Source organism: Triticum dicoccoides, chromosome 5B (assembly GCF_002162155.2).
Source record: "Triticum dicoccoides isolate Atlit2015 ecotype Zavitan chromosome 5B, WEW_v2.0, whole genome shotgun sequence".
Taxonomy (NCBI): domain Eukaryota; kingdom Viridiplantae; phylum Streptophyta; class Magnoliopsida; order Poales; family Poaceae; genus Triticum; species Triticum dicoccoides.
Genome location: NC_041389.1, coordinates 196,523,190 through 196,535,441, shown reverse-complemented (window position 1 = coordinate 196,535,441; position 12,252 = coordinate 196,523,190).

Sequence of the window (12,252 nt, the reverse complement as noted above, 5' to 3'; positions counted from 1 at the left end):
TCCCGAACTCTCCCCCCTCCTCTGCTTCCTCTCTCCCTCACTCGCCCGAACGGAGCCGCCACCACCGACGAGCTCCCTCGCGGCCACCGCCACCCCCTAGCCTCGCCGATGCGCTCAAAGGCTCCGCCTCGACCCCCTCTTCCTCCCCACCGATCCACGGCCCTCCGGAAGCCCTGGATGCTGCCAGCTTCGCCGTTCCCCTCCTCGGCCACCGCGGATCGCCGCCGTCAAATCCGCCCCCGTCGGGCCTCCCTCAAGCTCGCCGTCCACCTCTACAGGGTCTACGTGAGCTCTCCGTTCGTTTCCCCCTCTCTGTTTCGTCGTTCGCGCGCCGTAGCTAGGTTATCCACCGCGGCCGAGAGCTTCTCGCCGCCGGCCATGGCGTGGCCGTGGCCACAGCCACCGCAGCTCGCTCCCGAGCCCACCGTCGTGCTCACCGCAACCCCAGGAGGCCGCAGCGCCCTTCCGTTTCCCCTCTTGTGCACCGTAGCGCCGTTCCCGCCAACGCCCGAGGTCCGGCAGCCGCTGAGCTCGACGCCGGCGAGGATTACGGCCGCCCTAGCTTCTCCCGTTTGCCCTGTTAGATGCGCGCGAGCCTGGGCATTCCGTAGATGCCCTCCGCGGGCCATTTGGTCGCCGGAGCAAGAAACCCGAAGGCCTCCGCCGCCTCGGCCTCGCCGGCGACTCAACGCCGGCGGGATTGAGTCGTTTGACCAGGGGTTTGACCTCCCCTGGGTCTATGACAGGTGGGCCCCCGCCATCAGGTGATTAGTTTAAGCTAATCACCACCTAAGCTAACTCCCTGACACTGACATGTGGGCCCTAGTGCCCCTAATCTTTAATTAAACTAAACTAACCCCCCCTGTCTAACCTGTGTCACTGACGTGTGGCCCCCACACGTCAGGTTTGACTCTGGGCGACCCAGTTGACCTGCTGACCTCAGCCTTACGCCATGCTGACGCAATATTCCTTTTCTGGAATTTAGTTCATTTTATAAATATTCAGGAAATTCCAGAAATTTGTAAAAACTTCTAAAAATCATAGAAATTCAACCGTAACTCCAAATTAGATAATTTATATATGAAAAATTATCAGAAAAATTCAAGGAATCCATCTGTACCATTTTCATGCATGTTAGAACAACTTATAGCTGCTGTTTAGCACAAATCAATTAAATGGCATTTGAATAATCACATATGGAGTTTGAATTTGAATCTTGTATTCAAACCAACTTCATTTAATCTGTTGCTAGTTGCATTAGCCCAAAACACATTCATTTTGCCATGTCATGATCATGCATCATATTGTGCATTGCATTGATTGTGTTCCCTTCTGTGTTGCTGTCAGGACCCCGACTCAATGCCACATCGATCTAGCATGTAACACCTCATATCACCTTGCGGCCTCACGCACGGTATTCCCACGGGTGTCGCCTTACCTTTGCCCGGGACCGTTTGCGCCTTTTGGCACACGTATATGACAGTGTCGCTAGCATCCATATGATAAGGAGCCCGGGGCTGACATGGCTAGTCGTAAACCCAAAGTGGCACAGACTTACAGGGACAGGCATCCATGACCCAGCATCGAACGTGTCGGTCATCAGCGAGTGAATCCAGGCTGTAGCACTGGGCTAGCAGGACTCCGGTGAACCGGGCTGTAGCGGGCTAACAGGACTCCGGTATTCATCGCGTGACATTTCCCCGAAGGGACAGACACAGGAACGAAGAAGGACACATGCCGGCCAGCCTAAGTGTTCCGAAGCAGTAGCAAGCTACCATGGCTCGGTGGAAACACTAGGAGACATTTCCCGATAAGAGAGGCTACTAAAGATAAACAACTAGATAGTCAGATCCCACACATACCAAGCATTTCAATAACATACACACAATATGCTCGATATGTGCAAACACAACATGGCATCACAACATGACTCTACGACTCAAGTAATTTATTCAATAGGCTCCGAGGAGCGAGATATTACAAACAGAGGTCTCATGACCCAACATTCAGAGCATACAAATCAAAGCACATGCGGAAGCTTAACATGTCTGAGTACAGACATCTATAACTGAAAAAGGCTGAGAAGCCTGACTATCTACCAGATCCTGCCGAGGCACAAGATCGTAGCTGAGGTAACAAGCTAAACGTCGAAGTCCACGCGGTACTACTAGCGAGACCGAAATCTCTCTGCAAAAATATAAAATGAGCAAACGTGAGTACAAATGTACCCAGCAAGACTTACATCAGAACTAACTACATATGCATCATTATCAACAAAGGGGATGGTGGGGTTTAACTGCAGCAAGCCAGCTTTGACTCGGTGGCTATCCTGAACTACGACTGCAAGCAACTCTTTTGAGGTGGCGCACACGAGTCCACATATTCACCATATCAATACACCACTATGGATCCGCCCCCGTCTCCCTACGAGAACGCCATCCATAGCACTCACGCTTATCTTGCGTATTTTAGAGTATCCACTTTCACTTGTCTATGAACTGATATAAGCAACCCAGAAGTCCTTTTCCGCGGACACGGCTATTCGAATAGATGATGTTAACCCTGCAGGGGTGTACTTCTTCATACATGTTTCCACCACTTAGCGTCTGCACACGACATGTGCTCGGCAGACTTCAAGCGAAAGCCGACGTGGGTGTAGACCACGACCTACCTAAACACTCAAGTCTCTAGTCCAGGTTTATCGCCTATTCGGGTTCCATCCATGAGGAGATCCGGCCGGAGTTTCGCTCACAGCCCCAAACGATGTGAACAGGGTTCCCGAGATACCAAACGGGCATCCGATACACCGTGTCACGTACCTACCGCATCACAGCCCACCCCTACGGTCAGCGCTGTCCACGGCCTCCAGTAAGCTACAAACACCAGAAACTACTTGCAACTCCTGGACAGAGGACTAGGGTGAATAAGAAGTCGAGCGGGGTCATATTTCAGGGCCCAATGCATGGTAGTAGCTGAATCATGGATCACAAACACAGAACTCAGTTCCTGAGGACGGCTGCAATGAGACAACCCACCATGTACTCCTACATGGCCTCTCACCGCTACCTTTACCAAATCGTGTTCACACACTTAGCTCACACACAGTAGGACATGTTCACACACCTCTGATTCATCCCCGATGAATCAGACCTGACTCAACTCTAAGCAGTAGCAGGCATGACAAACAAACATGAATGAGTAGGCACATCAGGGCTCAAACAACTCCTACTCATGCTAGTGGGTTTCATCTATTTACTGTGGCAATGACAGGTCATGCAAAGGATAAAGGGGTTCAGCTACCGCAGCAAGTAACAGATGAATCGGTGTTGTCCTAATGCAGTAAAAGAGAGCAGGAGCGAGAGAGTAGGATTGTATCGGAATGAACAAGGGGGTTTTGCTTGCCTGGCACTTCTGAAGATAATATAGCTCTTCATCGGTGTCATCGATCACATCGTCGGTACACGTCTATCGAGAGGGGACAAATACCGGCAACACAGAAGGGAACACAATCAATGCAATGCACAATATGATGCATGATCATGACATGGCAAAATGAATGTGTTTTGGGCTAATGCAACTAGCAACAGATTAAATGAAGTTGGTTTGAATACAAGATTCAAATTCAAACTCCATATGTGATTATTCAAATGCCATTTAATTGATTTGTGCTAAACAGCAGCTATAAGTTGTTCTAACATGCATGAAAATGGTACAGATGGATTCCTTGAATTTTTCTGATAATTTTTCATATATAAATTATTTAATTTGGAGTTACGGTTAATTTTCTATGATTTATAGAAGTTTTAGGCATTTTCTGGAATTTCCTGAATTAAATTAAATCCAGAAAGCATTACTGCGTCAGCATGACGTTGGCATGACGTCAGCAAGTCAACAGGGGCCGGCTCGGGTCAAACCTGACGTGTGGGGTCCACACGTCAGTGATACAGGGGCTAATCCCGCGTTGACCCGGGCTTTGACCCACTACGGGGCCCACTGTCAGTGGCTGTGGGGGGGTGTTTAGGCGTCATTAGTGTTAATTAGGCGTGCCACGTCGGCAGTCGCCGGAGTTCGGCCGGCGACGACCAAAACTGCGGCGGGAGCTCGCCGGAGTGGCGCTGCGAGGGGTTTTGGGCCAAGCCAAGGGCACCAGAGGGTAGCCCGTGCCCGTGCGCATCTAGGGGGGCCAACGGGAGGTGCGGGGGTGGCCGGGGTTCGCCGGAATGGAGCCCGAGGCGGCGGCCGGAGCTCGGGTGGGTGCGGGGTTAGCGCTGCGGCTTGCAAACAAGCTAGCTGCCACGCTAGCGTTGCTCCACGGGTCGTTGCGAGTGCAACGGACGCACGCGCGGGGCCATTTGGTCACCGGGGCTTTGCCGGCGACGAGTCCGTGCGGCGGAGCGTCTCGGCTCCAGTAGAGGGGGCGGCTAGAGCTCGAAATCGGGCTTGGGGTTAGGGGGAAACGAAGCAGGGACTCACGGGGATCGTGCAGGGAGGGTCAGCGAGCTCGGGGAAGCGACGATGGTGGCGAATTGACGGTGAAGATCCTCGGCGGCCGGCGATGGAAACGGCGATGTCGGCGGCGTTGTGGCGCGTCTGTAGGGCCGTGGGTCGGTGGGGAGGAAGGAGGGGTCGAGGGGGAGCTCCTGGGCGCATCGGCGAGGCTAGGGGTGGCCGGTGGCCACGGGGAAGCTCGTCGGCGGCGGCGGGTGTGTTCGGTGGCTGCGCGCGAGAGAGCCAGAGAAGGAGAGGAGCTCGGGGAGAGAGTGAGAGGCCTGGGGGGGTGCGTGGCGTCGCGGACGGGGTCCAGGGCGACGAGAGGAAGCAGGAGGTGGCCAGGGGAAAGCAGGAGGTGGCCGAGGCAGCGTCGGCGCGCGCCACGCCTCGCCTCTGTTCGTCCTCCTGGCAGAGGAGGAAGAGGACAAGGGGGAGGAGGTGGGCTGGGCCGGCTGGGCCACTGGAGTTGGGCCAGGTGGGCTGCGAGGTAAGCTGAGGTAAAACCCCCTCTCTGCTTTTATTTACTGTTTTCTATTTTTTTTTGTTCTGTTTGTTTTGATTTAGTTTAGCAACTAAATCATTTAAGTAAATTCTGTAGAATTTTATGTGGCTTGCTAAAATATATACAAAGCCACTCACAAACTTCCAGAATTATTGGAGTCATATTTAATATATATTAAATATAAATCCAAAGCAAATAGTTATTGGATTAATTCAAATGGCCAAAATAATTATCTCTGTGACTTCAAAAATATTGGTTTAAATTTTACCTCTTACCAATATTTTCATGGAATAACAGGAACATTTTATTGGACACATTTGAGAAGATTTAATTGTTGGTTATTTTTAGAGGTTTCCTGAGGCTTTTGAAAATTCCTCAATTCAAATTTCATTTGAATTTAAACATGATGCACACACCAGACAGCACCAGAAGCTAGGGATGTGACAGTTGCCGGTATTTGTCCCCTCTCGATAGACGTGATACCGATGATGTGATCGTTGACACTGATGAAGACTCAATGTTATCTTCAGAAGTGCCAGGCAAGCAAAACCCCCTTGTTCATTCCGATACAATCCTACTCTCTCGCTCCTGCTCTCTTTTACTGCATTAGGACAACACCGATTCATCTGTTACTTGTTGCGGTAGCTGAACCCCTTTATCCTTTGCATGACCTGTCATTGCCACAGTAAATAGATGAAACCCACTAGCATGAGTAGGAGTTGTTTGAGCCCTGATGTGCCTACTCATTCATGCTTGTTTGTCATGCCTGCTACTGCTTAGAGTTGAGTCAGGTCTGATTCATCGAGGATGAATCAGAGGTGTGTGAACATGTCTTACTATGTGTGAGCTAAGTGTGTGAACACGATTTGGTAAAAGGTGTCGGTGAGAGGCCATGTAGGAGTACATGGTGGGTTGTCTCATTGAAGCCGTCCTTAGGAACTGAGTTCTGTGTTTGTGATCCATGATTCAGCTACTACCATGCATTGGGCCCTGAAATATGACCCCGCTCGACTTCTTATTCACCCTAGTCCTCTGTCCAGGAGTTGCAAGTAGTTTCTGGTGTTTGTAGCTTACTGGAGGCCGTGGACAGCGCTGACCGTAGGGGTGGGCTGTGATGCGGTAGGTACGTGGCACGGTGTACCGGATGCCCGTTTGGTATCTCGGGAACCCTGTTCACATCGTTTGGGGCTGTGAGCGAAACTCCGGCCGGATCTCCTCATGGATGGAACCCGAATAGGCGATAAACCTGGACTAGAGACTTGAGTGTTTAGGTAGGTCGTGGTCTACACCCACGTCGGCTTTCGCTTGAAGTCTGCCGAGCACATGTCGTGTGCAGACGCTAAGTGGTGGAAACATGTATGAAGAAGTACACCCCTACAGGGTTAACATCATCTATTCGAATAGCCGTGTCCGCGGAAAAGGACTTCTGGATTGCTTATATCAGTTCATAGACAAGTGAAAGTGGATACTTTAAAATGTGCAAGATAAGCGTGAGTGCTATGGATGGCGTTCTCGTAGGGAGACGGGAGCGGATCCATAGTGGTGTATTGATATGGTGAATATGTGGACTCGTGTGCGCCACCTCAAAAGAGTCGCTTGCAGTCGTAGTTTAGGATAGCCACCGAGTCAAAGCTGGCTTGCTGCAGTTAAACCCCACCATCCCCTTGTTGAAAATGATGCATATGTAGTTAGTTCTGATGTAAGTCTTGCTGGGTACATTTGTACTCACGTTTGCCTATTTTATGTTTTTGCAGAGAGACTTCAGTCTCACTAGTAGTTCCACGTGGACTTCGACATTTAGCTTGTTACCTCAGCTACGATCTTGTGCCCTCGGCAGGATCTGATAGATAGTCAGGCTTCTCAGCCTTTTTCATTTATAGATGTCTGTACCCAGACATGATAGCTTCCGCTTGTGCTTTGATTTGTATGCTCTGAATGTTGGGTCATGAGACCCCTGTTTGTAATATCTCGCTCCTCGGGGCCTATTGAATAAATTACTTGAGTCGTAGAGTCATGTTGTGATGCCATGTTGTGTTTGCACATATCGAGCATATTGTGTGTATGTTATTGAAATGCTTGGTATGTGTGGGATCTGACTATCTAGTTGTTTATCTTTAGTAGCCTCTCTTATCGGGAAATGTCTCCTAGTGTTTCCACCGAGCCATGGTAGCTTGCTACTGCTCCAGAACACTTAGGCTGGCCGGCATGTGTCCTTCTTCGTTCCTGTGTCTATCCCTTCGGGGAAATGTCACGCGATGAATACCGGAGTCCTGTTAGCCCGCTACAGCCCGGTTCACCGGAGTCCTGCTAGCCCAGTGCTACAGCCTGGATTCACTCGCTGATGACCGACACGTTCGATGCTGGGTCATGGATGCCTGTCCCTGTAAGTCTGTGCCACTTTGGGTTTACGACTAGCCATGTCAGCCCCGGGCTCCTTATCATATGGATGCTAGCGACACTGTCATATACGTGTGCCAAAAGGCGCAAACGGTCCCGGACAAAGGTAAGGCGACACCCGTGGGAATACCGTGCGTGAGGCCGCAAAGTGATATGAGGTGTTACATGCTAGATCGATGTGGCATTGAGTCGGGGTCCTGACAATTAGTTTGAGGTTACGATCGGCATTGGTGTCATTTGACACCAGTCCTTGTACGTGAGCTTCGTCCCTGAAGAAATGTGAAGCTACATGCACTTCGAAAACCAGCTTATGATCCAAAGTAGTTCCAGATTATAAAACACTAAATGATGTAAGCACCAAAAAACACAAAATGCAACATGGTGTACAAGAACTACTAACATGGTTTGTACCTGCTTGAATTATTCGTTCTCTGGCTGAAAATATCGAAGTGTAATTGCACCTATAACCAGTGCGCAAACTGCATATCAGTATATCTATCTATGCCAATAGTTTCAAACAACATACTAGAAAAGTATTTAATGCTACGTTGTTTTGATACGGGCACTTTCTGGCAGATGGCCTCGATGTTTCCTCAAGCTATGAAAATGTACTATAATTTGCTTGTCATCAATGCCTGCAAATCTCTATGTCTCTAGCAACACAGCAGATCATCATTAAACACTAAATCCTTCAATGGGAGCTAGCAAAATTCTTGCATTAGATCCATCATTAGACACTACATGTTCATCACCAGTAGCATGTAAAATGTTTGCATCAAATCTTTCATTAGCAGTCTGTCCATTAGACACTTCATGCTCAAGAACAACATGAGCTTGTATGTTTGCACCGGAAACTTGATTAGATACATCAGATTCAGTCAGTTCAGTATTGATTGGGGGAGTTATAAAATAAGCAGAAATTGGTTTCATTTTCCCATAGATTCCCTACATACAAGCAGTTTTACAACAACAGGTTTAACTATTGGCCAGAAATTGAATAGCTGAATTAGATATAATCAGGGATGTGATGTACCTGCTCGTTCCGCATGTTGCTCTTGCAAGTTGCGACTGTCCGTTTGCGCAAGCTCGATGCCATGCCCGTGATGTTGTCGCTGCCTCCCACGCAGGCTACACCCAGGGTTGGATCTTCATCTTCTTGTCCTTCCATTCGCTTGAGGCCCGGCGATCGGCGCGTCCAACGAGGGCGCGAGGAAGTACTGTGTCGGTCTGTCCAGCAGCGGCTAGGTTAGGAGTGAACCATACTAGAGGCTGGAGCGAACGAATTGGGATTTTTCCTGCTGTCGATCGATATGGGAGGTGCTCATTTGGACCGCGAGCCGGCTATAGGGCATGCCTTGCACTTACGTTATTGGCCCATCCAAATTGAAACATTTTTATTCATTTTTTACATTGCCTGCTCGTGCGTTGGGACGAACAAAACTAGTCTAGGCCAACCTGGGCGACTCAAATTTCTAGCCACCCGAGGCGGCCGCCCATACCAGCCCCTACGGTGGCGTCGCCCCTTTTTGCGTGTATGATTGGAGTAGTGAAAAATTTCCAGTGGTGCTTTTGGTTTACCCAGAGAATGGTTGAATTGCTTGTTTCTATGAGCTGAGTTCGCCAATAATTATTTACTGGTAAGAAATTGCATCGAAGTGTTCAGAATAAGGCTTTTGATACACACGACTATTTACTTTCGGCTCGTTTCCCAAAGTTTCTAGAAACATCTTATGCAAATCCTCCCTTAATTTAGCTAAAATTGGATCCGAGGTAGATGAAGATGTTTGTGGCAATGACATAGGAGCAACCTGAGTACTAGCTATTGGTGCAACTTGTGGGATGGGCGCCGAACCATAATTCGGCGGAAGACCAAACATGCTTGCGCCTATGGGTGGTGTGACAAAGCGATTCGGCGTTAACGCCGAATTGGGCACACTCATAATAGGATTAGGATATGTAGGTGCAGCCACAAGCTGATTGGTTTGAGTAGGGTAAAAATTCAACGACATATTATATTGTTGTTTCATAGGTGGTGCCGATGAAATAGGTAAAGTTGGACTAGGGTTTTCAGATATACCAACAGTACCACTAGATTGCGGAGGCATATTTTTCTGAGCATTAGCACTAGCCACAAAAGAATTGTATGCCATCACATTACCCTTACTAACAAGACTCTCAATCACAGCCACTTGCTCTAGAGAAAAAACTTTACTCACAGTGATTTCATCTTGTTCGTCAATAAGAGGAGGGAAATTGAAGTTTCCAACCGGAGTGATGTTGCCTTGACGGTCCTTCTTGAAACTTGAAACAAACGCCTCCAAATCCTCCTACTCGCGCTTCTTCTTGAGCGCCTCAAAAGCCTCTTCACGTTGCTTCTTGCGCGCTTCGTAGGCTTGGCGATGTTCATCCGATAGTTCATCAAGACCAGGCTTAATGATGTTATCGGCGCTAACTTCTGAGGGCTTGGGGAGATCCGACATGGTTGATGATGATTCTTGATCTTTCTTCCCCAGTGGAGTCGCCAAAAAGTGTGTTCGCACACGAACACGTCACCGTGTACCTCCAACGCCGAGGGTGATGCACCACAGCTCACGCCGAAGAAGACCCGTTTGGAAGCGCGATACGCAAGCAATCCAGCGGGTGCTTTGCAGGACCCGAAACCCCATGCACCCGGGAGGGACCCCGTCTGGACGTGCGGCGGCTATGGGCTGCCCTAGGTCAATTCGCTCGCCCCTAGGACCTCGAGGATCGTTGCCCTTCAACACGAAGAACGAACGAAGAACAAGAGAGAAAGAACAAGGGAGAGATGTAAAAAAGTAGAGTAAAGTAGTATATTGATTTGTCGATTGTGTGTTGTTATTCAATCGGCTGTCACCTCTTACATATATATGAGGCGGCTGGACTTTTCGTACAAGAAAAGGACTCAAATCCCGTCCAAAACATCAAAATATAACCTAACTCGGACTACGAGGGCCGGAACTTTCGGCCAGCCCGAAACTTCCGGGCTAAACTTACATCAAGTTGCCCTCTTGCACAGCTCCTGCAGGTCGCATATGGCTTCGGATCGCGATGGTCCCAAAAGCAAAGTTGTAGATCTTGCAATGGAGAAAAATTCCTTAGTTGATCACTTTTTTTCCGAGGTGATCTTGATGTCGAAACTGGCCCCGCAAATCTGCAAATAATGTTAAAATTCCAGTTTTCGGGGCGCACCGGGTGTAAACTTTCGGTTTAGCCCGGAACCTCCCCGGAAGTTTTGCCCGGAATTTCCGGGGCAGACTTATGCAGCACACTGTTTTGGCTCTAACTTTTGCATAGGAACTCCGATTTAAACGTTTTTTATATCAAAATCGATCGTTTCAACGAGACGAAGACAATCCGTGTAGAAACTTTTCTCATATGAGGCCACCTTGGGGGTGTAACCAGCCAAATAGTGTTCTAAATACAAAATATGAATACTTCGAACACAATTTCGGCCTTAGAAATGAGGCCGGATGGCTATGGCCCAAATATCAAAGTTTCTCCTTTTGATGATACGGAGCTTTCTCACTTTGAACACTTATCCATTTGAGACCATCGTAATTAAGTTCTTGGCCGTGCCAAAATCTGGTGTCAACAATGATCAACATACGTGCTTCGTGTCATAATAGCACTGCTCCACCCATCAAGCTAAACAAGCTTACTTGTTAAAATAATAATCTGATGTTGTTAAAATAGAGTCATTTAATTCGTCAGCTAAATGTTCCTAATTTAGTTTTGAAAATGCATGTACGTCGCTCGAGTGTATCTACAGGGTGCCCCATGGTGAGCCGCGGCCCACCCTGGGATTTTGGGCCAGCCCAGGCCCCGATTCCCCTATGTTCTGTTGCCCTTCCGATCTCTACTCGCCCCTAGCCGCCTGCCTCACCGGCGACTTGCCGTCCCCGGACGGCATGACTCTAGGAGGAGACGCCGGACTAACAGGAGGTCAGGAGCCGCTTGACCAACAGCGTCACCGCTGCCCGGGCGCGCCACCGTGCCTACCTTCCAAGTCCGTTCAGGGCTCAGGCGTGCAGCAGCCACTAAGCCAACCCAATTTATCCTGAGGTACGTCCTCAACACTCAACAACCACTCCTCATCACCCATTTTCTAATTGATTAATTACTCATTAGGCAGGACTATCATTAGGGTTTGTTGTGTACTAAGTGCTACCTACACTTAATGGTTCAAATGTATTTCAATAATCTTTAGTACCTGTAAAGTTCACAGGATTTCAAAATTCCCGCCCTAGGAACAAACACTAGTCATTTTGGATTGTTGGTCATAGTGACATTGACCTAGATTACTACTGCAGGCCGGGTTTATTGACAATTTTACTTGTCTTTCTTACTCATTCGATATGATATCCAATTATTCACGTCGATTAGTTGCAAACAATAAGTGCTAGACCAACTTCTTGATTCAGATTTTGGACGGTCTCTTACTGCAGTTACAATTCTGCATACTTGTCCTAATAAGCTCACAAATAATGATTGATTCACTACATCTATGCTTGCCTTGTCATATTTGTTGTTAATATTCTTTTAGGGTGGATCACCTTGTTACAATATACTGGAACCGTAGACATGAGTGAATAGTATTTCTCTGTGTGATCTCTTTCATCATGTGTCGGCAACAAACACTGCATTGTATAGAAAGAAAATGTCATTTCCACCTTTTACATACACTACGATCTTTAACATGGAATACAATCTGCCTATTTGCTTTGTGTCGCACTATCAGCACTCCACCCTTGAAGCTAAACATTATGACAATCATAATTCCTTAGTTTATTTGTTCAAATACGAATTTGATATGATTCTAATGTTCCTACTTCAGTTTTGAA